Genomic DNA, 25798 nt, shown 5'->3' with positions numbered 1-25798 from the left:
ATAAAGAGAGAGGAGGTAAATCGGTATGAGATATCATCTTAGAGTTGAGGAAAGAGCTTCCATCAACAGTGAAATGTGACAGAAAAGAAAGAGAAAACCACATGAGAAAAGATCATCGACTTTGACGATGAAGAGGTAGGTTATTGTTGACCTTCCAGTGACAGTGTCCCCTAGTTTTAGGGGATTGAAGAATGAACATCTTATGGGGAAAGGAGAAACCTGTGAGTTGAAAAACGGAAAAAAGAGCCAAAAAAATCAGCCTAAGAAGACAAAGGTGTCCAAGTCTTCACTGGGATAGGGGAGCCCTGTATGGATGATATAACCCGGAAGATCCACCCGTCTAAGCATTAACACCTACCACGTGGGATCATGATGGAGATAAATTAACATCTGTGAAAATACACAGCACAGAGCATGGCAGGTAGTGGTTGCCCATCAAAACTCTAGTTATCCCTCAATGCCTTCAGATTATTTCTTCCATTTCATCATGCATTTTTAGAACTAATTGCTCCTCAAATGAATGCTCTCTGCCTGTGGAGATCAGAGGAGAGCTCATTGTAAACCAATCGTTTTAAAGAAACAGTCTAATTACACCTGCGTCTTGGCTCCCATGAGGTCTCAGACTTCACGGCAGCTTTTGGGGACCTGTCAGGGAGGGAAAGAACCCTCAGAGGCAGCGATACAAAGAGTTCCTATTGATCTATAGCACCCAAGGAGCATACAGTGGGCTTCCCATACCATAGGAACACCAACAATAATAGCCAGACCGTGTGCTAAGCCAAAACATACTTTATTTCACTCAAATCATCCTTTGAGTTTGGCACAATAATCTTCCTCATTTCACACATGAGAAACTTGAGGCTCAGAAGAACTGAACGAGTTGTCCCTGGTGCAGAGCTCATGGCAGGGAGAGGAGGACTCTGAGCTTGGTTGGTGTCTAGAACCCATGAGCTCTACCATCGCTCTTTGAGCCTCTTTCTGCTCAGGGGTTTTGAGACCCAGCAGTTTACCGAACACTCTTCCTGCTTCCACGAGCACCTGCTCAGGAGAAGAGAAGTCTGAAGTCAGCCCTGATCCCAACCTGGGATAGGATGGTCACAGCATGAAAGCGATACCTACACAGTTGTGGTCAAGGGCAGCCAGAAAGAAGGAGGCTATTCTCAAACAGGGAGGGGCAAGGGAGTGCCCGGTGGCCCAGGTGCCGGAGACTGAGCACAGCCCTGTCACCCCATTTATCCAGAGGCAGACTTGGACCAGATCCATGGGCCATAACTTGAACCTCCACACCATCTGGCAAATCCTGACAAATGCCATGCCTTCCCCAATGCCCCTTCAGCCACCAAAAGCCACTACTTCACGGAGACAGAGACAGCTCTGGTCTTGACACACCACAGTCATTGTGGTGGTGGCCGGCACCCCCAAGTGACTCCACCCAATTCAGACACCTCGAAACAGCTATTCTCTGAAGCATGCCCGAGACTGTTACCTCTCTAAATGAAGTAAGCTAAAAGATGAAAGACCAAGGCGATCATTTTAGTCCGGCTTATGCATAATTACGCATTCATCAGCCAGAGCTTTAATTACCCAGAGATAAAGGTACCATTAGCGTTTTGGGGAAAACCGGCTCCAGGAAAATGCATTTCTTTTGTCTCCCAGCCAGTGACAACTAACTGTTATCCTCAGAAGGGCTTAGCAGGGAGACTCCAACCTAAACCATAAAAGGCCCTCAGCCCCAAAAGCGATGCCACTGAGTTAGGCACAGTATTCGGGGGAGATGTTGCATGGCTGGGAAGCCCAGAAGAGCTTCTGAAAGAAGGGCACACTTCCCTGAATGACAGAGAACGGAGAAACATCAGAGACAGAGAAATGGAGGCGTGGAAGTAAAGAGAAAGGAAACGTTGGAGCCTCACTTAAAGTAGGACCTTGTTACCCCGGCATGAGATGCACAATCTGGGGTTCCACCCCAGACCTACTGAATCAGGATCTGCATTTTCACTTGACCCCAGGTGGTTTATATGCACAGTAAAGCGTGAGACACATTGCTTTAGAGGCCCTCAAAGCCCGGGTCAACATCCCTGCTGCTCATTATTAAAAACAAGGAGCTGGGTTTTGCTCATCTCTCTTACTTATCTGTGTATGTTAAAGAGGAAAGCTGGAGACAGAAATGTGTGTGTGTGTGTGTGTGTGTGTGTGTTGAGTGTGTGTGTCTAAGGAGTGTTTTTCTTTTCAACTTTTTTTTAACATCTGGCAGGAGAAATAGATTTTCCCTTCCAGTGTTGCTTTAAAAGGTAAACATAATTGAATGGAGGCAAAGTGGGGGCGGAAGTAAAGATCATAAAACACACACAACGTCAAATTGAAATGATTAATAAAGCTGAGAAGCAAAGCCGTCCCTGGTGTGGGGTGAGATGCGACAGACAGGTCAGGGCAAACACTGGCGAATCAATTTCATTGCCTCTCGCCTAAGGCCTGGGACAGGCAGCAACAGAGAGAAGACCGTTTCACAATGAGAAGAGGAAACTGGCAAGAAAGAAGCCTCAGAAAAGGGGGGACAGGGTGAGAAGGAATCATATGGGGAGAGACAAGCCTTGGGTGGCAAGGTTACACATATGACGGGACATTAGGGCAGCATCTGGACCATACCTCCAAGATCGGATTAGCAGACCATAAATGCCAGACATCCAACCCAGAGTTGTCAATAATTTAGCTGAACTTCTGAGGTCTGAGGACAGATCTGGCTTTTAATCCCAACGCCATCACTTATTAGAAACGTAAATCTGGATGTTTCTCATTGAGCCTCAACTTTCTCATGTGTAAAATGGGGATGATTCCATCAGCCTCACAGGGTGGTAAAGATTAAGTGAGATAACGCCTGTTAAACCTCAGCACAATGCCTGGTATGTATCACATTCTCAAAATTGACAGCTATCATGATTTGTGATTTTCCCAGCAAGTATTCCCGGCATTATTCGTTTCCCAGCAAATTTCTCCTCTTGGCCCTGACCTGAATCTGTGTTGTGAGAGACGGATGGCAAGTGATTCAAACACTTTTGTAAGCACTGTCTTCTGCTCTCCTAGCGCTCTCCAAGTAGGACCACCTAACCCATTCATTCTTTCCTTCAACAACATTGGGAGCTTACTGAATGTCAGGCATATTAACCACTAAACAACGCCCATTGGTGTCAGAGCATCAATGGGAAAGAGAGCACAATGAAAATGCAAGAAACCAGGGAAGTGCCTCACATCCTCTCAATCATATGCACCTGTGTTTGCTGGGACCCAGCTCCGAAGAAGTGCAGTCCTGAGCCTCCGGGAAGTAAACCGATGCTCTCAGGAATGACTCCAGAACAAGGTGAGCAGCCCTGCACTTCCTGCTTCCCACGGAGCACTCCTTCCATGTCATGTCCTTCAGTTGAGGGGGACACACTGTCAATAAAGCCAGGCTCGGTCATTTCTCCAGTGGCTTCTTAGCACTGCAATGCAGTCTGCATCCAAGACCAGATCATCCGCCATACAGACTCCTGCCTCTGTCCCAGCGAGGACGGAATGAGAAGGCAGGTGGTTCTGCACAGCTCCCCTCTTAGGAGGCCGAGCGTGGTGGGGTGGGCCTCAAGAACAGTGTTCAGTGGCTGACGAGTGATTGGTGACTTTGTCAGAGATGCCAACACATAAGGGACCTTACAGAGTGCTGAGGTGCAGTCATCAGTCATTGGCTCAGATCAGACAAACCTGGATCGAATCCCTATCTGCCTCTTACCAGGGGTGGCCCTTGGCTCCAGTTGCTTCACCTCTCTAGGCTTCAGTTCCCTTGCCTGTAAAAGGGGGTCATATTAGTAACTACTTCTGTATCAGGCAGGGTTCTGGAAGGAGAAGATGGCACGCTCAAATCGAGTAATTTAAGGAGAGCTTACTAAAAGAACTACTTATAAAGGAGTGCAGAGCATAGGGAAATAGTGGGGGATCATGCAGTGCCCCGGGGCTGGAATCAGCAGGGGCCATCACCCAGGACAAGAAGTCAGCAAAGAGTGATGCATCTGAAGAGCAGCTGGGAACTCTGGTGGAGAGATGAAGCCAGCAGGGGTAACCCAGTAAGGCAGGGCGTGGCTCCCTTTCCTCTCCTCCCCTTCTTGGCTGATCCAGCTGGAAGACAAGGGCAAGGCAGCCTGTTGATAGTGTCCCTGCCGCTCAGCCTCTTGGGGCACGGAGCAGAGTAGAAAAGAGTAGAGAGCGAATGTGAAAAGGCAAACCAAGAATGCTCAGCACAATCTCATAGGGTGGGCATGGGAATTAAATGAGATCAGACACGTAAAGAGCTTGGGACATGCGAACACGTGACAAATGTTAATTCAGACAACACCCTTTTCTTTTACCAATGGGAAAAGTGAGATTTAAGAAGTTTCAAAACTTTTCTTAAGTTATGTGGAACTGAGACTATTACTGGTTATCAGTCCAAAACTCCTAGAATGCCACCTCCCAGGTAGGGGTACTACGGCAGTGACAAGGGGTCTTCTCAGTGGGTGGATGGAACATCTCAAAGAAAAATCTCAGGCTATCAATAAAATTGGTCCCATATCCCTCGTTGTAGCATCTCATATTAGCTTCTGTGGGAGGGATTAACAGGAAACATCACCATCTAAAGTAGTTACAGAATAAAGAGGAGATTTGGGCTAGACATAAGCGTCTACAAGGACATAAAAACAAATATTTGCAAATTGCTGGACTGTCTTGAAGTAATCTAGGCAGATTTATACCTAACTATAGCCCACCAGAATCAATACCTCTGTGTATCCATGATCCAACGCTGGCAGACCTAGGTGGCACTGTCAGGATTGTCCACAGAGCAGTCTGGAACTTGACCGGTCAGTGACTATTGGCATAAACTGTGCCACCTGTCCCATTCAGGTGCATCGTTCTGAGCACGGCTACAGAGCCTTGCCTACTCAGGGACAAAGACCTTGTTTGGCTAACCCACTAGAATCCCAGAGCATCTGGAGTCTGCGTTGCTTAACCTCCTGATTTCAACCAAATAACACTTGCATGTTGCACTTGCAGGGTTGTTTCAGAAATGCTCTCAAAGAAATGACCCAATGACTACCAGATCATAGGTTACCCACCACCCCTTCTGAAAACAAGAAATCACCCCACTACAACCCAACTAGCTCCTCTAGAAAGATCCCACTGAGCAACTTGCTAACTCAGGAACTAGCAATGTGTTTAATTAATCTCCTGTGATGATAAACCTCTTCTGCACCTAGAGTGATTTATATGGAAACTTGACTTCATACATTTTACTTCAACTTTTTCAGGGACATCCATGAGCTGTCCATGAAGTACCCCAGAAGATAGTAATTTTGCCATCAGTTCCTTCTGCTCTTGGCTTCCACTACTACTGGCAGTGTATAAACTACTCTGCACCTGGCTATAAACCATAATCCACTGCATCCCCAGAAGAGAAAACATCAATGTATTGCAAAAATCTTGGCATCATCTGCAAACCCCTATAGACTTACTCATATCCAGGTTGTTTCATCTGGAGCTCATCTAATGGGCAAATAGAGGAGCTGAAACAATTCCTCACTAAGGTCAACCTCAAGTAGCCAGAACCAGTAATCCCCAGGGAGGGCTGCCAACATGTGCTCCATTTGGACTCACGGGGTGAGATTACTCAACCTTCAGACAGCTACCAGCTTGTCCAACGGGTGGCCAAGAAGCTCTACTCTCGGGTGCATGTAGGCTGAGTTAACCCCGTGACAACTCGGTTTTTCAAAGCACTGCTGAAAAGTGCAATTTGAAAATAAGAGAGCTACAGTTTGGTCTCCGGAGCAAATTCAAGCATAAGCACGCATTCTTAATGGATGCTTCAAGCTTCAAGATGCCCTGCATGTCGGACATCTAATTATACACACTGCTACAAATCTGAGCTTTATATTCAGTTCCCCAGTTCTTTTCCTAGAGGAACAATGGAGACACCACCTAGTATTTCTCCATTGGCCTTTGACTTTTCAGGACACCAGGCTCTGACCACCAGATGCAGTGTTCAAAACCACAGGAAGCGGTAGGCAGAGTGGTTCATCCCGGGTAGTTGGTGGGAGGGCAAATCTATTAACTGCCAGGCCTTGAAATTTCCCATAGCTTTCTCAGCCTCTGTTTCCACATTTGTAAAATGGGGCCAATAATATGGCCTGTCTCATAAGGAGGCTGTGGGGAGTAAACATAATTCGTAAAACGTTGTATTCAACTGACAGTAGCTCTCAATACATATTAAAAACAAACAGGAAAAAAATGCCCATCATCCTGACCCATCTTTTCTCTTTCCACCCTTAAAGTAAAAGTACCATATTAAACACTGGGATGGTTTGTTTCCAGCAATAATAAATCCTCAATTCAAGACGCATTGTAAATGAAATAGGCCATTGCACTTCACTGACGTAGATGCAGAAAGGGGTGTGGGGGGGACATGCACAGGCCAATTTGACCTGGGGGCTGGGATGAGAGGGAGGGGAGAGAACCGTGTTAGTAGCTAATACGATGATCAGATGAGATTTGGCTCAACATCTCTTAACTCGTGAGATGCTGACTCAGTTGATGAAAAATGGAAAAAGTTAATAGGAAAAAATGAGTCCCATTAGGCTGCTCCTCTTGCGTGTTGGCTATGAGGCTAAATGCATCACAGGCTTCCAATAAATAAGAACTAATAATCAAATTTAAAAGTGAGGAAATCATTGTCCTCCCCAGGCTGGCTGCCTGCCCAGTTGAGCCGCTTTTTATCTGACAGTGGATCTCCCCTTTGCCCGGAGAAACCGTGGGGAAGCCAGTCCAGCTGGAAGACTTTTCTCAGCAGTGTTGCTTGGACCACGTCCTTTCCTTTTCCAGTACAATCCTCGCACCACACCCCAGGGAACCTCACCCTGGCATTTTTTTTTTTTAATAAGCAACTTGATTTGTTCCAATTTCCTTAAGGATCAAAGTATGAAAAGTCCACTTTTGGCTTCCAAATCCACACTGCCAAGAGTGGAGTTATACTAAAATCGGTCAGAGCCTGAGATGGACCAGAGGAGAGATGCCACTAGTTATTTAAAGTAGGAGGGTCCTGCGAGTTCCACATTGACTCCGACCTGCAGCCAGAAGGCACTCTCCAGTCTAAAGTGGATTGACTCCATCTCTGTCTAGTATCCCTGCGGTCTTCTTCTGGTTAGCTGCTGTTACTTCTTGCTGTGGAGTTTGCTGACTAAATATTCGGAATATCAAAACGGGGTTTATTATCAGAGATGGCAAAAAAAAGTCGAATTCCTTAAAGGAGTAGGGGTCAAAATGTGTTCAAGGTGATTGTAGAAACTCTTGGTTCCTTAGGAGTCTCTGTGCCATTGAAGTTTCTAAAATACAAAAACAAAAATAGAAGAATTTCTAACAAAGGGCATTTCATTTATAAAGAAGAAAAATGAGCCAAGCAACTTTAAAGACCAAGAGAAAAGATGTCCAAACATCCCAAATATGCTAAGTGGATCTCAAAAGGAGAGAGAGGAGGATGCCAAAGACCTTTTTGCTTACTCCAAATTTTTCCCTGGCCACGTCCATTTTTCATTTCTCTTAAACTGTGGGACACTCTATTCCAAGCTAACCTAAGGCAGAAAAATCCGCATAACAGAAAAATTAGAAGAAACGGTGCCCTTTACAAAGGAATCACCAAGAATTTCCTCTGATGATCTCAAATACATCTAAAATTTGCACACTTCAAATTTTCCATATTTACACGGATTTCAAGACACTTGTTTAGACATTGTCTATCAAACGTAAGGCATACATCTGTGGAAGTTGTAACTTTTCAGATGTTTTGTCTTTGCGAGGAATATTCTATCTTTATCTCATTCAACAAGAGAATTAAAATTACATTTCACACATTAATCGTTAGCACAGCGGAGGCTTGGAGGAAGTGCAGAGCAGAGAATTGGATCCGCCAAATTCTACCAATTGCTGCCGTGGATCCCCTCCCCGATGCCCACGTTTGTAGGGCTCACAGAACCCTGGCTAAGGAGACTTCCGGTCTTGCTGAAACGCTGCCCACCTGTCTTTAGAAGATGAGCTCTAGAAACCCCTATATCAGTATTTACTGGGCCAATCTTGATGCTTCAAGCATGTGGCCTGAAAGTCCAGGTCAGAAAAGCAACAACGTAAGATAGCCAGGGGAGGCCAAGAGACTCCTTCTTTATATGTGAGTTTTTGGAAGTCTCTAGCATCAACTCCTAGAAGGGATAAGGAGTATAAACTTGTCTCTTGCATCTGCTCAGGGTCTCTCTGGAGGAAGTCCCTTTTGGTGTTCCAGGATCCTGCTGCTCTGTGATCATGGGGCACTAGATAGACAAAGGCTCAAATTCTGGCTAAGCAGACAAAAGACACTTGGTGTCACTAGATATGACGCTTTACAGAGGGAATCTGAGACAGACAGATGGCATCTGAATGGAGAATGTGAAAATCCAAATGCAAGTTACCACCAGCATCCCCCACTCCAATGCACACATGCACACACACACACACACACACACACACACACACAAGCACATGTACACATCCGACGCGTGGCCCTTTCCCCTGTAGCATCATAATCAGTCATGTTCAACATAAATCTTCAATCACACTCTGCAGTTATCAATAAACCTCAAGGACCCCAGAATGCCTTGGGCTGACACCTTGGCTGAATTTTCACTGACAATTTCAGAGCCAAATATATCCAAAGGTGAGAAATCTCTAAAAAGAAGTCAATTAATCCAGCTCAGCTGTTCTTTACCCTAGGCTAGTGTTAAGAGAGGAAAGAAGAAAGAAGAAAGGAAGCTATCCCATAATATCCATCCACGGGCCTCTGAGCCCGTTTACCTAAACGTTGCCACGGTGATGTGTATGTAAGTTGGTCTTCACACTGAACCACAATCTCTGACTTGACAGAGAACACCCATTTGGGCTCCAGTCAGGTAATAGCCAGGGAGTACCCGGCAGGTTTTTGTTCAGGTTGAAACCTGATAGTTCTCGCTTGCTACAGGAAGTCATGAGTGTTTTGCCTTTTGTTTTTCTCTTGGTAGCCCTCTGCCTCTGTTTATCTGTCCCTCGAATTCAGGAGGAGAAGAGGATCACTTCTTGGCCTTTTGGCTAAGATCAAGTGTAGGAGGAGAAGGGATAAGGAGGAGGAAAAGTCTTGAGGATGACCCTGAAGGGAGAGGGAGAGGCAGCCCCATCAGGTCTGGCCTTCAGTCTTTGCCGGGAGCTGAAGGCAGAGAGAGGCTTGCCCTGGCACATGAGTCTGGGTCCTCCCTGCTTTGCAGAGCAGTGACACAGAGCCTCAGAGCTGCAAGGAAACGCAGGGGAGAAATGTGAATCCCTGTGATGGGAAGCGACTTGCTCAAGGTCACCCAGGGAAGACAGATTTAGTCTCCTGATTCCCATCCAGGGCTTTTCTACAGAAACACCCAGGAATGCTTAGGAAAGCAATACATTTTTCACATAGGAAGCACTGTGCCTGTCCCACACAGGGAGGAGTGTGACAGGGGTTTGATGAACGAATGAGTGAATCAATGAATCAATGAATGACAGCAAGATCAGAAAATAGACAACTCTTTCCTTTCAGGGTTTCTGGATCCCAAAATATACTCATATCTACAAAATAATCAACATGAAAGACTCTACATCTCTAAGTGCCCAGGACGCAAGCAGAGCCAATGCTTTCCCTGGACTTCAGAGCTCGCCACCTCTGGTGAGATTAAGAACTACCAGAGTTCTCCTCAGTGAGGCACTCCGCTGCCCATTACAGGAATACCAAGTCATTGACAAAGCAAACTGTAGGTGAAGTGTGTGTGTTTGGGGGCAGGGAACGGGGGCCGTGAGGAAGGAAGCTGTCACATACGCCGTGAGTAGATTGAGAATGTAACACTTACACATCCTTCCTACTGGTTCCATTTTGGACCAAGAATATTCGTTTATAAAAGCTTCATCTCAGATCGACAGTGCTTTCTGTGGCTCCAGAACAGAGCCAGGCTAATTAGAACCTAAAGGGGACTGAACCAAAGGTAAAATCCTTATCTTAAATGAAGCCAATTAAATGAGCCAGTTGCGTGCCACAGGGCATCGCCCCCTCCCCACTACAGCATCCCCAACAAGACTGCTCATCTATAAATACAAAAGCACTTGAAAGAAATGTGCAGGTTCTGCACAGAGAGAAGCTGCATGTGGAAACAAACACACAAAATCACCTTCTAGGATAAGCTTGCTGCTTCTTGGGCTTTTATAGCCAAGCCCTGCTGGCTGGCAGCTTGGTTTGTCTCCTCAGTGGGAACCATGATGCATTTGGCTGGCTCTTGGCTTCCAGACCTACTTGTAATTTGAAGCCAGGGTAGATGGCTGGGGTCAGACAGCAAGGAGCCTGCAGGCTTAGAGGGGAGCCTCCTTGCTTGATGAGACACCGCAGGGCACCGAGGTAGGAAGTCCTAAAACGGCAGTGCTCGCATCCTAAACTGGATCCTTCTAAAAGCCTAGCACAGGGCAGAATTCAAGACCGGTTTGAGTAGCTCCCTACGGCAGAGCACATAACAGCCATGGCTTGACATTCCGAGGGCTCCGTGAGATGTCTTATTTAAGTACCAAGGATAAGACAGATGCTGCTGCCACTTGTTGAGAAGCCCAACAGAAAAGCAAGCACGGTGCCTGACATATAGTAGGAGATCCATAACCATTCCCTGACAGCCCTGTCTGGCTTACAGCATTGCCATCCCAAAGAGGAAATAAACTGTGGTCATGGAGGAATTGAAAAATAATTTCAGATTGACTTGGAAATCTATAATACAGTGATTTCTTCAATTGTTTCATCAGATTTACCTGGTTAATTTTTTCAATCAGGTCATTAAAGGAAACCTTCTGTGCCTGAAGCCACAGATGGGTAATAACGAGGGGTGCAGAGAAACGGACAGGTAGGTCCCTCTGCTGAGAAGGTAAGTGGATGAAGCAAACCATGGAAAGCGGGCTTATTCCTGTTCTGTGGAGGAGACTTGGGGCCAGTCGGAAGGAAGGAGACATACTGGGTGGGGCGATGTGCGTTCCAAGATGACTCAGTGAGGAACAGAACTCAGAGTGGATTCCAAGTGTCCAGAGTCCCACAGGGCCAGCCTTGAAGACGGCCAAGCCCAAGCCAAGGTGAGACCCAATTAATTCTCGCTGCCCTTCGGAGGAGTTTGATCCCTCAGGCCTGCCTCTTCCCGTTGCTCTTCAGTTAGAGAAGACTTCCAAAGGCAAATTCATCCTCTCACCAGCCCCGAGAAAAACACAGAAGCATGAGTGTGAGTTTACCTGCAGAGTTAAGGATGTGTGTTTCCAGGCTTGTAATTTACATGGTCTTTCTGGATTCTCTGCTGGTCAAAATGACCAGAAACAGTATTGCCAAGGTGACTGGCCCGGGATGAGGAGGCCTCAGCTCTGCCCGTAACCATAGACCTGTCGCTCAACCTCAGCCGGAAGCTTCCTATTTGAGGCATTCATTACTTGTGATCCAGGAACCGTGCTAGTGCTGGGACCACCAGGACAAAGACCCTGTCCCAGGAGAGTCTTCGGGAAAGATAAACACCTCAGCCAAGAATTTTAAGACCACGTGGTCAGTGCTGAGATGTACTAAGCTGTGAGTGTGTGTGTGTGTGTGTGCACGCACGCCTGTGCACATGTGCACACCGGGACTGGAGAGTAAAATATTAAATTGCTACCATTACAGAAGGCATCCGACGTGCTTTACACCCACAACCTGATCTAATCCTTTTAACAGCCACTTTAGATAGCTAATATTATCCCCATTTTACAGATGAGGAAATTTTATGGCTCAGAGAACAAAATAACATCCTAGTATAACATAGCCAGTACACAGTGAAGCCAGAATGCACATTCAGTCCTGTCTGAGCTCATAATCCCTGCATCGCCTCTGACCTTGGGGACTTAGCGTCTGGTGAGGGAGAATTGGCAAAACGATATAAGAGAATGTACATCAACGGGAAACACATACATGCGTAGATCTGCATTTTCATTCCAGCCTTATTCTCCAAGCTCCAGATTCAAATTTCCATTGGCTTACTGAAAATTGCCACATGGGTGGGAATTCTTTAGCCAGCTCATCATTAGCAAATCCAGCATCACCATCCCTCCCACCTCCACCCTCCACCTGTGCACGTACGCCTGGTTACCTCCCGTATTCCTACCTCAGTCAGTGTTGGAACTGTTCAAACAAGTACCCTCTCGACCCCTCCTCTCTCCCTGAACACCCCGATCCTGCTGAGTCTCCTTTCTAACCTCTCCCAAAATTGTTTCTGCCTCTCACTTCCCACTGGCCTTGCCTTCGTTGAGGCCACCTGACAGGTCTCCCTACTCCAATCTCTTCTTCATGCCACAGTCAGTGTAACTTTCCAACAAATCCACCTAATCATGTCACTCTCCCAAACTAAATGGCTCTCTGATATTCACCATGCCTTTGGAACAAATTAAACTTCCTTTGTGTCAGTCCTTGCACGCCTGCAATCCGTTCCAATTTACATTCTTGCCCCAACTTCCATCCTACATCCTCTTCACTAATGAACTTTTCCCTATTCCTTAAACACATTAATTTTGTTTTCAGTGCAACAAACATTCCCAAGTACCCTTTATCTGCCAAGCCCCGTGTTGGGCGTGGGGATGCAGGGCACAGTCTCTCAAGAGTAGCACTGTTGCCATTTTGGACCGATCATTCCTGTCGGGGTGCCTGTTTTATGCATTACAGGATGTTTAGCTATGTCCCTGGCTTCTACCCACTAGATACTAGTAGCAAATCCGCCCAAAGTTGTGACAGCCAAAAATGTCTCCAGACATTGTCAAATGTCCCCCAGAGGGTAAAATCATTCCCAGTAGGGAACCACTGCTCTAGAATAAGACATGCATCCTGCCCCCCAGGAGCCCATGGTTCAGAGAAGTGATGGGTGTGTCCATCGTGCAAGGCAGCAAAGAGGATGCTGAGAACACGGCTTTTAGACTGGTTCACTCTGAGTTAGTATCCTGGCTCTTCTGCTTCCTTCTGTGGGGCTTTGGACAATTTCATTAACCTCTCTGATCTTCAGTTACTCATGTATAAAATCTGGATTCTAATTTCGACTTCAAGGTTTACATTAATAGTGAACACATTTAAGTACTTAACGTATTGAGACCCTCAAGATGTGATATTTTTTCAACCTTCACCCTACCCCTTCCACGTCCCCAGGACACAGCCCAGAAGCGGCCTTAGGGCCTTTGCACACGCTGCTTCTTCTGCTTTGAATCCTGGCCCCTCTCCCCTTCCCACCCTTTGATGAATCCTATAAACCCAGCTCTGATGTCCCCTCTGACAAACCAGCAGAGCCCCACAGAGGCAGAATTAGGTTCTCTGTGCTCCCCATGCTGGGCGCTTACATCTCATAGCATATTGTTCACATTGTTGACTACTTCTTCCTCTAGCTCAGAGATGAGCAAACTTTTTCTCTTAAGGGCCAAAAATAGATATTTGGGGTTTGAAGCCCACATAGTCTCTGCCACAACTACTCAACTCAGCCTCTGCAGGTGGGAACAGCCACAAACAATAGTAAATAAAAGGGTGTGGCTGTGTTCCAATTGTTTTATTTACAAAACAAAATGGCGAGCTGGATTTGGCAGGCCTAGGACCCCCGCTCTGAGCAGGGAGCGCTTTGAGGTCAAGTCTGTGCCTTATTGACCTTTGTATCTCCAGCCTTGTTCATAGCATCTGGTGTGTTACAGACACTACTCAATGATTAAGAGATCAATGGATCCATAGTAGTCATCAGACCAGTATTAATAAAACATGTAACTGTAAAATCTTTTGAGATTGTGTGAATTAAGGAGCTGACCAAAACAATAAAAACAAGCTCCAATGCTAACTCAGTAATTAGAGAACCAGTATACGTTGAAAGAAGAGTGTGGAAACCCTCTTCTCTGGAGCCGTGAGCCAAAGTTTAGGTGAAGGTGTGGGATTGCCAGAGAAAACACAGGACGCCCCGCTAGGTCTGAAATTCAGAGAAATAAATTCAAATTTAACTGGGTGCCCTTTACTTTTATTTGCTCAGTCTGGCTGCCTTATTCAGGCATAGACTATCGAGGAGTTTCCTCTGTTCTTTTCTCTCAACCTTCTTCTAGCAGAAAAGATGAGAACCCGTCTGACCTGCTGAGCCACCTTCCCACCCCCCAGGAAGAGGGCCCCCTGTAAACCGCATGGCTGCAGCGAGAAGTTCTGTTGGAACTGGAAATTTAATTAACAAAACGCTAACGTGTAATTTCGAGGAGGAGGGGGAAAAAACGCGTTATCATGAAGTTAATAAGAGAACTATTTTAATTACGGTATTTAACAAGTTATGACCATGCCACTGTGTTCTCTGGGGAAGGATTCACATCGTTCAAGAATCTTGGAGCCGAGAAGGGATGTGATGGGAGTGGAGGTGGAAACATCGCTATCCCGTGCTTCTCTGTGGTACATCCTTGAGTCTGCTGGCTCCTGCAGTTAGAAGCTCCTAAGGAGCCATGTTTTTCTTCTCCCACAACTCAGAGGAGAAAGCTAGCTGTCCCCATCTTCCATGTCAAGTTCCAGCTAATCAGGACCTGGGGAGGCACATGAAACCCAAACCTGACATGCAAAGCTGTCATTTGTCCCCACATGCATTGGGGGTGAAATAGCTAGATTTTCTTTGGCATCCCAGTGCCCTCTCTCTGCAACCCTCCTGCCTGCTCATCACCTGGCAGTGGCATCTTCTCTATCCTCTCCCCCAAAGGCACCAAACAGCAGTGTAAGCAACACGCCTTGATACAGGGAGTATCGGGGACAAGAGACGGTGGCAGCGTCTGAGAGTGATGGGGATGCTGTGGCGTGCAGTGTCACAAAGCTGAAATAGCTCTGGTAGCAGAGTCAGATGGCCCTTTGCTTTCACAGGCTAACTGATCCCAGATCATCCAGTGGCGAGAGAGGGCCTGTCCTCAGTGTGCAGAGCAGTGGGCCCTAGACTTTTGCCCAACCTCAGGAGGACGAGGTTGGACCCAAGGAGTACAGGAATGTGGCCCAGTGGCATGAGATCAGCCAGGCTGGGGACAGGGAAGGGCTTGACTTACCCCATCATTGATCCTGCGCCTTGTGACTCCCAGGCATTTACTCACAGGAGCAGGAGGGTCCTCTGAGGGGGAAAGGGCGGGCGAAGAGCTGGGAGCTCAGCCTGTGAAAGAGTCTGCAGGGGAGGGGAAGGTGCAGGGAGGCTGTGCCCAGGAGGCGGGGCGGAAGGCCCTGACACTGGGGATTTGTCTTCCCTTCCTATCACCGAGGGAGACTCTGTAGACCCAGACCTGAGTGGGCATGGAGGGGAGCTAAGAAGCAGGGCCTGGAGTTTAGATAGTGGCTCCTCAGGCATTCACAATGTCATTAGGGGAAGGAAAAGAACAGAAGAGAGAGAAAATACAGACGACATTAGTGTGATACAACATACACCAACAAATATAAGCCTTGTTAAGATAGATTTGATAGACCAAAGCGCCCCGGAGTTCCATCCACTGTGGGCACGAAGATCGCCACTGCAAAGACCAGGTGTGGCTTTCTCTATGCCTTCCTTTTCTTCTTCCTCTCCTGAACATAACAAGTCAAAAGTCATTAGTGGAGCTTTCCACGCTAGAAGGACAGGGATGAGCCATGGCAACCCAGTGTCAAGTGTCAGGTCCAAAAATGACAAAAGTGTCTACTCATGGTGAGAAGTCCAGTGTGGGGTGTCGGAGCCTCTGCAGGGTGGAGAGGCTTCATGTGGAGGAGGGGATGCCGACGGTGAGGAGGTTTTGGTTATATACACAGGGATTGACCAAACAAGTAAATACACTAAGGATAAAGGAAGCCGGATTTCTCACTGTTGGGAAAGGGAGTTACAAATACCGAAAGAGAGAACACTAGAACGAAGCCTGTGGTGTTGGACTGAAAATGGAGATGACGTCAACTCATGGTTTTCAATAGACATAGATACAGAAATGAATATGGATATGTGCTGTGTACACTTCCACATGTGTATATACGCACACATTCCACTGGGAGGGCCTGGGAGCAGTAATACTCCAGTGTAATGAGCACACTCAGTTCCCAGATCTGCCTTCTTCATACTGTTCTCCACTCAAGGGAACCTGGGGAAATAGCTGGTGCCGAGGCTGGGCAGGGAGAGTATAAGGTGAGCCTGGACCATTATATTATTCCATAAATTAAGGAAGTGCTCAAAAAACTACGAAGACATGTCAGAAGTGCCTACAGTCAGCTTGAAGGAACTCTCACTTGCCAAATCTGGGATAAATTGAACAATGAAATTAATGAAGTAATGGCTTATGACTAATAAGCATCTTTGAGTCCATCTTGATATAAATAAATGAATTGAAATCTTGATGGGAAACAGAATATTTGCATAATCTCAAGTGCTTCCTCACACAAGAAAGTACTTGTTAATGGGCCGGCCCAGTGGCGCGGCGGTTAAGTTCGCCCATTCCGCTTCTCAGTGGCCCGGGGTTTGCTGGTTCGGATCCCAGGTGTGGACATGGCACTGCTTGGCACGCCATGTTGTGGTAGGCGTCCCACATATAAAGTAGAGGAAGATGGGCACGGATGTTAGCTCAGGGCCAGTCTTCCTCAGCAAAAAGAGGAGGATTGGCAGCAGTTAGCTCAGGGCTAATCTTCCTCGAAAAATAAAGAAAGAAAGAAAATAAAGAAAAACACTTGTTAATTCACAGGGAAAAGGGGCAACTTTATGATGAGGAGGTCCGGCAGACCCATCTTAATCAAGTGCTCAGATTGTGTGTCACGTGTCAGGAAGTAATGAGAAGAAGACAGCATCATATCTGTGATATCCTTGCCAAATATGCCCACCTAAAAGGAATCAACAGGAATCATCACACAAATTAAAACTGAGAAATATAGGAATAACTGGCCTATATTCTTTAAAATTGTCAATGTCTGAAAGTCAAGGAAAGACTGAGAAACTGGTATGTTTCAAAGGGACCTAAAGAGACGTGACAACTGGACCCATTATTGGAACAACTGGTGAAACCTGAATGGGGCCTCGGCTTGAGTGGTAGCGATGTGTCAGTGTCAGAATTGAGACTGGGATGGCTGTGTCATAGCTATGTAGGATGTAGTTATGTTTATGTAGCTTTATAGGAAGCTGTACTGTTTGTAGGAATTACACACTAATGTTTTCACAGTGATGGGGCTTCACGCTGGCTTACTCTCAAGTGGTTCAAGGAAAGAAATGTTCTTTGTACCATATTTGCAATTTTTCTGTAAGCATGAGGTTGTTTCAAAATAAAAAGCTGAAAAATAAAAAAGACCAGGTAGGGCAACAGGATACAGATATTAAAATGTCATAGCAGCCAGAGAGGAACCCGATTTGGGATTCCATCAGGACAAAAGGGTTGATGCAATTGACTGGGCCCAAACTTGAGTCAGGAACTACAGACTCAACCGTACCACTTTCTGTCGATGCAGCACAGGGAAGATGCAGAAGGTTCTAAGGTGAGCGTCCAGCCGCTCCTCCCCAAAGCGCATGTGACACTTGATAATCAACGAGGCTGAAACAGTCATCTTGGTGCTGGCTCAGCGTGGACACCCTGCCTACACGCTTAACATCATCTGCTGGTTCCTGGCGAAGGCTCTGCTTCTTCGCTGCCCTGCAGTGTGTTTCACCCAAGCCTGGCCGTGCCGTGGCTGCTGCAGCTCTGTCTCTCTGACCTGAACGCTCGGCCCGCTCCCCTCTGTAGGGCCTGGTGGCCTTCAATCCACTGGGGCAAGGACACAGACTTAGCAGGAAGAGTTCCTTTCTTCCAAGAGAATGAGCCGAAAATGCAGTCTCATTTGTCCAATGTTAGTAACCCTTCCAGCAGCGGTTGCTCAGACTCCCCTCAGGCCTTGTCTAATCTTTTTATCCTTACCATTTTGCGTCACCACAGGGGAGGTGAAGGGGAGATTCTGTGGCTACTGGAATAGAATGGCTCTTTGCAGGCAACCAGCTTCATGCTGAGGAGTAGAAGTTGGACTGAAGTTGGCCGGCTTCATCTACATGAGATACAAATGCACACACACCAAAATCACTAATTCTCCAAATATCTGAATCTCTGGCCTAAATGCTTATTCAAATCACAGTCTTCTCTGACGATGGGTTAATAAAGCCTTGGAACAAACTGATGCCTCCCCGCCCCGGTTTAGGTTTGAGAGACAGCAGATCCAACAGAGAAAGGAAGGGAGAAATGCCCTCTTCTCCCCTTCTCCATAGAATTCTGCAGGAGAGGGAAGAATGCAAACTATGCTTCGCTCTGCAATGCTGGCCTGCCGTGGGGCAACAGGCAGGTCAGCGAGATGGCTCAGATCACATAACATGGCCCTGGCACCCGGTTCCACGTGGCGCCCTGACAAACCAAACACCAACCTGCCAGGCTAGTACTCTGCCACCCTCACCGCCGGGAATTCAACTCTCATGTGAAATGAGAGTCTGTTTAAAAGTGGAGGAATTCAGCCCAAGGGTCCCAGCAAATGTTATAGTTTAGCCCGAAGAAATAGGCGGCTGCCATCATTCTCGTAAGGTGCTGCTCCATTAAAGGGCGTGATTGTGACCTCCAACTGAGGCACAGAAATGTTAGCTCACTGGCCCAAGCTCACATTTAGAGACTGGGTCAGTTAGAATTTTTCTGGCCATGAGTTAAAAAAAAAAAAAAGCCAGAGAAGAATGACTTTTAAAAAGAAGGACATCTATTTATGCCATAAAACAAGAGGTCTGAAGGTAGGTGGTCCCACGGTGGGTTAATTTGGCAACTCAAATGTGTTAGGGCTCTGGGTCACCATCCCTGAAATTTTGTATGCTTTTTCTCATGGGCACAAAATGGCCACCGCAGCTCCAAACATCAAATCCTGTATTGAGTACCTATCGTCTGTTAAGCACTGCATAAGGATGAGCCAAACAGACGGGATCCCTGCTTTCTTCAGGCTTACAGTCCATTTCTAATCCAGAGACTGTCCTGGAACACGTCCATCCACAGTGAGGCTGGTTCCATTCAATTCTGTTTGCATAAAGTGGCTTTGAACAAATCAATCTACACTCATATATTTTTTAAACTTAGAGGTAGTTTCAAAGCTGGCATATCCAGAACTCCTTTTCTCCAGAATTCCAGCTGTCCTAACTCCTTGAAAGGGTGTTATTAAACGATTTTAGAATGTTACAAATAGAAAGCAACTAGCACAACGCCTGGACTATGGTGAGTACTTAAAAGACGGAAGTTCCCATCCTTGTTCTTTTCTTGATATTCAAGGCTCCTGGCTGCCACCACCACTTCCGCCCTTTTCAGGAAAGAGGCTTTTCTTGTCATGTTCTCAACCAAACTGCTTCCTAGTGACAGGATGAACTATGATTTATAAACAGCCTTCTCTCCACAGCCTCAATTCACCCACATGGGCATCTGAGCTAATTAGCGTTCTCAGAGAATGGCTTGTGTTAGTCCTGGTCATGATATCAGTTCCAGATTAATTTTGTACAGAGTAAAAAGCTGTTCCACAGCTTCAGGAACCACTTCTTAATTGGTTCCACATCCAGACATACATGCCCTGAGACCAAAAGATGGATGGATGGATGTCCACATGGAGAGGAGTCAAGAAAGAATTTTATCTTAATTGATCACTTGCTATATTTTAGTTACTTGGCTGCATGTAATCCAATTTGATCTTCTTAACAGTCAAACAACGGAGGTATCATTTCTTTTGATTTTCACATGAAGAAATTGGGATTCAGAGAGTTTCAAAGATTTACCCAAGGCTACACAGCTGGTGATAAAGCCAAGATTAAACCCAGAGGTCTCGGGGTCTAATCCTTTTTCGTTTTACTATGTGTGTTGCCTTCATCACAGGGAGCAATGGTTGAGGTAAGAGGGCTCAGCGTAAGGTACCTCTGTCACAGTTATTCAAGCTCTAAGAACCCACTTTAGAGTGCTGGGCAAAAGAGTTTCATCCATACCTTCAAGAAACACACTTTATTCGTTCAACAAACACACTAGCCATGTGCTAAGGACTGGAAGAGTTCAGAAGATTCTAAAATAGATAAGACACGGTACAGTCCTGAACTTCAAGGACCTCCCACCTATGTAGGTGGGAGGTAAATGTATATTTAGATTATTTATTTCTTAAAAAGTAGAAGTGGAAAGAGAACTGATCATGTCTACTTCTAGAATGAAAAATATAGGGATTTTTTTTTGACTTTTGGTAAGAGGAGGCCTTTTCCAAGCAAAAGGTATTGTTATGGAACCGTCACATCCACATAAATAGCAACAGAGCTGGGAGGGAGAAAGAAGTAATGATTTGATACCTCTTGTTGCTGTGCAGGGAAAACATTCCCTCTTCGTCTGCATCCCACTCTGCCAAGTGGGAAAATTCCCCTCCGCATCCCTGTGTCAGATCTAAACGCCAAACGTCTGGAGGGCGTGCATCGGGGAAGCCGGTGTTGACCCAGCTCGGCTGCAATAGGTTAAATGCGAGAGAAGCAGCCAAGTCAGGGGAGAAGAGGGGGATGAAGTGACAGACTGAGGTCCACCCTTCAGTGGTGTCATTTGGGGCAAGTCATTGACATTCTTGTACAAGTTTCCACTTCTCCGTATGCTAGAAATAACTAGCTTTGCCCCTTTGCTATTAAAATCAGCAGAGGTCCACAGGCTCAGGGCCTGGCAGAACCAGGAAATGAAACAAAATGGAACGGACCCTCCATGCTCCTCCTCTCTTTTGCTCAGAAGACCATGTGTATCAAGAATTCTGCCTTTAGAGTTGGGGAGGTCTTCATCGCTAAAATGAGCTCATCTCTTTGAGCTCTTAGGGGTCTTCGGTCTCATGCTTGCCGCCTTACGGCCTCTTCCCATGACAACCCCTGCAACCATCTACATGTCCACTGGACACTATAGCTTCCTGGTTCCTTGACCTCAACTGGAATGCTTTCACTGTCTTTGCTCTTCACCAACCCACTCTTACGCCACGTCTTGGACTTGCCGTCATCCAAAACAGTCTCACCTCTGACATTTTAAAACCTGAGATCTCTGACACAGTGTCCCATCTTTCCATCTCTTTCTCTTTGCCCATTCTCTCACTTCATCATGATCTTCAGACTCTGGACTCCTCCGTTTTCTCCCAGTTTGTCACCTCCCTCCTAGTGTCATTTTCTTCCCAATTACGCCCATTTGGCCGTGACCACTCTCATGCCAATAACTAAAACAATGGTGCTTGTCTTTCCACTTCCAACTCCACTCCTCACCAGGCCAACCACATCCCGATGGCTGTGCACTCCTGGAGAATTGCTCACAGACCCCGACATGGGCAGGAACACAAAGTGCCAAGAGCCAGTCTCAGATGAATCCCTCACAGCGTTCAGCAATCCTCCTATAATTTTCTGATCAGTGCCAACCCCCATTTTCCTCAACAGCAAGGCCAAAATTTAAGCCCCTTCTGCCGTCTTTCCTGATGGAGGTGATGTTGCTTCTTATTTCACTGACAAAAAAAAGAGGCAATCAGATGTAAACTTCCTCACTCAGTTCCCAACCCTACCTGCATCCTTACCTCCTTCCTCATCTCTTTAATACAAATTGTTCCCTCCCTTCCATCCAAGATGAATCCCTGTACTTACACCTATTTCTTCCATAACCTCCCTCGAACAATTGGACCCAATATTTCCTGCATTTGCTATTTCTCTCTCTCCATTGAATTTTTCCTCTCAGTCTGTTGACATACTCAAGTGTTTCTATCTTAAGAAAGAGTCTATGAACTTTTCATCCCCTCTAAATAATATTCTATCTCATTATGAATCACTGATCCATCTCTCTTCAGTCACACTACCAAGAGTCACTTTAGCGTAGCCCTCATGTAGGGTATCTACTTTTTCACCTCTCAATGCCCCTTAGCTCGTTAGATTTATTCCTCCCCTTCTCTATACTATAACAGCTCTCTCCAAGACCGTACATGACCTTCTAATTCTCAAACTAATTCTCAAGAGTGCTTTTCTGTGGTCTTATTTACCTTTTCTACTACATTTGCTATATTATCCACCACATCCTTCTTTAAATGTTCTCCCTTTTCCATTTCAGGCACTCTCCACTATCTCCTAATCCCCTCCCTTCTCCTCTGACTACGTCTCCTAGCTTTTACATGACTTCTCTTTCTCTCAAACTTCCCATCTCTCGAATGTTGGTGTTTCCTAAAACTCAGTTCTGCTATCTGACTACATCCTTTTCCATGGGTAACTTAACCAGGCTGAGACTTTGACCACCACCCACATGCTAATGACGTCTATAAGTCCCAGCGCAGACTCCTCTCCTGGGCTCCACACTCATAGAGCCAGCTACCCGCTGGGCATCTACACCTAGACCCCCCACGAGCATCTCAGACTCAGCATGTCAAACACTCCTCTAACGGTCCCACCCCTCCCCACTGCCCTCTTTCCCGATCTTTCTCTCTGAGAATAGAACCACCAACCACTTTTGTCCAAGTAAGAAAACCAAGAGCCATGCCGAATGCTCCCCTTTCTCTCACACCCACAGGTAATTAAAAATTAAGTCCAGTTGTCCCAGCTCCCCGAGATCTCGCAAGGCAATTGTCCCCTGTCCGTCACCATTTGCATACCACTGCTCTCAGCTCCCCTTGCCTGGAATTTTGAAAATGTCCTTATCCCGTCTTCCTGCCTCCAGCCTAACTCCCCTAGGGTGTATCCCCTGCAGGCTACCAAAGTCATCCTTGCAACACACAAAAATGGCCACCGCGTTCCCATGTGCTTAAAATTCTCCACTGGCTCCTTCCTGCTGATAGGATAAAATGTCCCCTTCTCCAGAGCATCGAAGACTTTTTGTGATGTTGGCCCTTTCCTTCCTGTCTAGCCTCAGGTCTCATCACGGTTTCCCTTGCACATGGTTCTTCAGGCATCCATAATTACTTACCATCCCAGAATAGCCTGTGCCCTGGCTGCCTTAGCACCTCAGCCCGCGGCTTTTCATGTGTCTGAAATGGCTTATCTCCGACCCCTGTCTCCCTGTGCCTTCCTGTCCTGGGAGTCTCAGTCCATCTCCGTGGAGTCTCCCATGAGCATACTGGAAGATTTTGCTGCTCCTCGTCTCTCTTTCTTCACCTATCACTAGACATCAAACAAAACTCCGCGATAGCATGCACCACATTGTATTAGGGTTGCTCACCTGCCCCTTTCTCTTCTCCAAGGGAGGAACCACTTTCTTTCATCTTTCTGCTCCCAGAGCCTAGACTCATGTCTAGTGAGTGCTCATAAAACCGTGCTGAGTGAATACAGGAATAAATGAAGTTTAAAAAAGAACACTACTCCCAGCCTTTAATCTTAAATATACACAAGCTGAAAATAAATGTGCCAGTAGAAGGAAAGAAAAGGGGGCGACACCAATAAATGCAGCTAGGTCCACATATGAGGGGTTTTATCTAGAATAATTAGTTTGCAAACTGGATCATATACCTGACACGGGATACCTGTAAGCAGGAGACCCTTTGCTATGTACGAGTGCATGTCATTTGGAGTACAAGATTGCCAAGATCCAGCCATCCTCCAAACCCAGGGAGCCTCCACTGTGCGCTTAGCCCCTTGAGCCTCTGACCACATTTTCCTGCCACCCCAGGGATGAAGGCCTCACCTTTGAGCATCTGGCCACTGACTGTGGCTCCTGCAGCAGATGAATCTGCACCCCAGAGAGCAGACGGGTCCCCTATGTGTTATCCACCATGACTTCAATTTCCTGAAACTGATTCTTCCTGTTGTTCATGAAAGGAATGAGCAGCTGCCTCAGTCCAGTGGAGACGGGAGGCGGGGCCAGGGTGGCCGGATCAGCCCCTCCTGCCTGCAGCTTCTTGAGGATATGATTTAGCAACAAACCAGGCCTGGGCTTGGGGCAAGAGCGAGCAGGGGGAGCCGGCCAGGAAGGGGTACTCCCCAATTCCAGACTGGTTTCCCAGCTTCTGGATATTTTGCATTCTTCGGGCCTCCAGAAAAGCAAAGCTCCTGGGTTCAAAGAGGGCAATAAGAGAGAAATGGCCTCAAGAAAAATAAGTGAAAGAAAGAATTTTATCATGTCACCACTTATGATAGAGCAAGGAAACCCAAATGTTTTACACCATTTGATGGAATGTGGAGTGGGTTCACAGTCAAGGAATGCTGCTTTGGATGACTTCATAGATAGGATCCTCTCACCTCTTCACTCCCCTCCTCCTCCCACTCCACTCCCACCCCTATGCACCAAAGAACCCCAGAGTTCAAAAATATATAAATCAAGCTGTTTCCATTCCCTTCCTAAGTCGACATCAGACCACTGCGTAAGAACCACCTTTCAAAGACAAGTGCCCCTTTCTTTGTGAATTCTCTTTCAAATGACCAAACCTGAAACTAAATTGTTCATAGTTCCTCAAACTCAATAGTACATTTTTTTCTGCCATGCAAACTAGCACAGACTCACTGCTCCAAGACTCCAAAAATATCAGGCCAGGACTAAGAAAATGCATCTGGCTATTTCCTGCTCCCTCACACAAACATCACCATGCTTTGCTGGTAAGTGGGTCAAACAGTAGCAAACTTTATTATGACCTCTGAAGCCTTTGTTTAACATAATACAATCCTAAAAGCTCATTTATTGAATACTCATAATAAATCAGGCACTTGACACGGACTGTGTCATTGAACACTCGCAACAGACTTTCTGCCTCCCTTTATAAGGAACTAAGGGAGAAAAGGAAACTTGCTCAGCTTGCCTCTGACCCTTCCAAGCATCCCCAGACACGCAGCACTGAAGAGGAGCATGGACCTCCTGGGGCTCTTCCCTGTAGCCGCCTTGGGTGTGCTTCGTTTCGTCCTAAACCAAACAAGCTTTCAATCATTACAGGCTCCAAACTCTTCCAAAATATCCTGCCTCTGGCTCTCTGGACATGACCCCCCAGAATTTGACCTCTGACTCTTAATGAGCTTCTGATTTGCTTCTGCCTTCAGCTCTTTCTACCCAGCTCAAAACCAACCCCTCACTCAGGCCAAAGGATTGATTTGGCCCCTACAACAAAGGGCTCCTGGGAAGAATTTCAACATCTCAGGAATGTCACTATCACCTGCCTACAGTCAGCACCACAAACACATGAATGGTGCCAAGTGGGAAAGGAAGGACAGAAAGGAAACTTCAAGATGGAAAGAGACACGTCCCAAGGTCCAGGCAAAGCCACCGTGTGGCCTGTTTATGTTGCCTCACAGCTAAGTTCGGTCCTTCTTCAAAACCATTCCTTCAAAGAGTGGGATAATGCCCTGGTAAGAAGGATGATCCCCTCCTACCGAGTTCCTGGGAGCATTAGCTCATCAGAACCTCCGTGCTCGCTGCCATGAGATGAACCTGCACACAATGAGCTAAAGGGGAGGAGTGGCTGAATCAGAAGCTCAGGGCCATCTCGCCGGGAGGAGCAGATCTCCCTCCTGCTGCTCAGATGGTAGATCTTAGGGAAAACAGTCTCCACCAATTGGCTGCAGCTTCCTTCTGAGCTCCCCCTCAGATCCTGCTCCAGTCCCCATCCCCCCGTCCCCTCCCCCGTCCTGTTCACCAGCCCTCCTCCTGTCAAGCAGACAAAGGGTTAAACATTCCCAAGGCTGCAGAGGCCAGGCCACAGAGATGCAGGTGCTAACAAGGAAAGTGTGGGCTGGAATCTAGAATGATCTGTCACTGTTCCAAGAGATTCTTTGGGTGAGGAGTGGTCATG

At 46.6% G+C, this 25798-nt stretch overlaps 2 long non-coding RNA genes across 2 annotated transcripts in view; both read right to left on the bottom strand.

Moving 5' to 3' along the window:
* LOC139073849 (uncharacterized) overlaps positions 1-25798 on the bottom strand; it is a 61653-nt gene that overhangs the window by 16189 nt on the left and 19666 nt on the right. The window lies entirely within an intron of this gene.
* LOC139073846 (uncharacterized) lies at positions 16958-23830 on the bottom strand. The gene is made up of 2 exons (XR_011522928.1): positions 23707-23830; positions 16958-18094 (listed from the first exon to the last, which is right to left on the bottom strand). It is a non-coding gene; the product is annotated as an uncharacterized lncRNA (long non-coding RNA).

This window comes from Equus przewalskii, chromosome 10 (assembly GCF_037783145.1).
Source record: "Equus przewalskii isolate Varuska chromosome 10, EquPr2, whole genome shotgun sequence".
Lineage (NCBI taxonomy): Eukaryota > Metazoa > Chordata > Mammalia > Perissodactyla > Equidae > Equus > Equus przewalskii.
The sequence above is the reverse complement of the archived record's forward strand: the minus strand, read 5'-3'. Positions and strand labels throughout refer to the sequence as shown.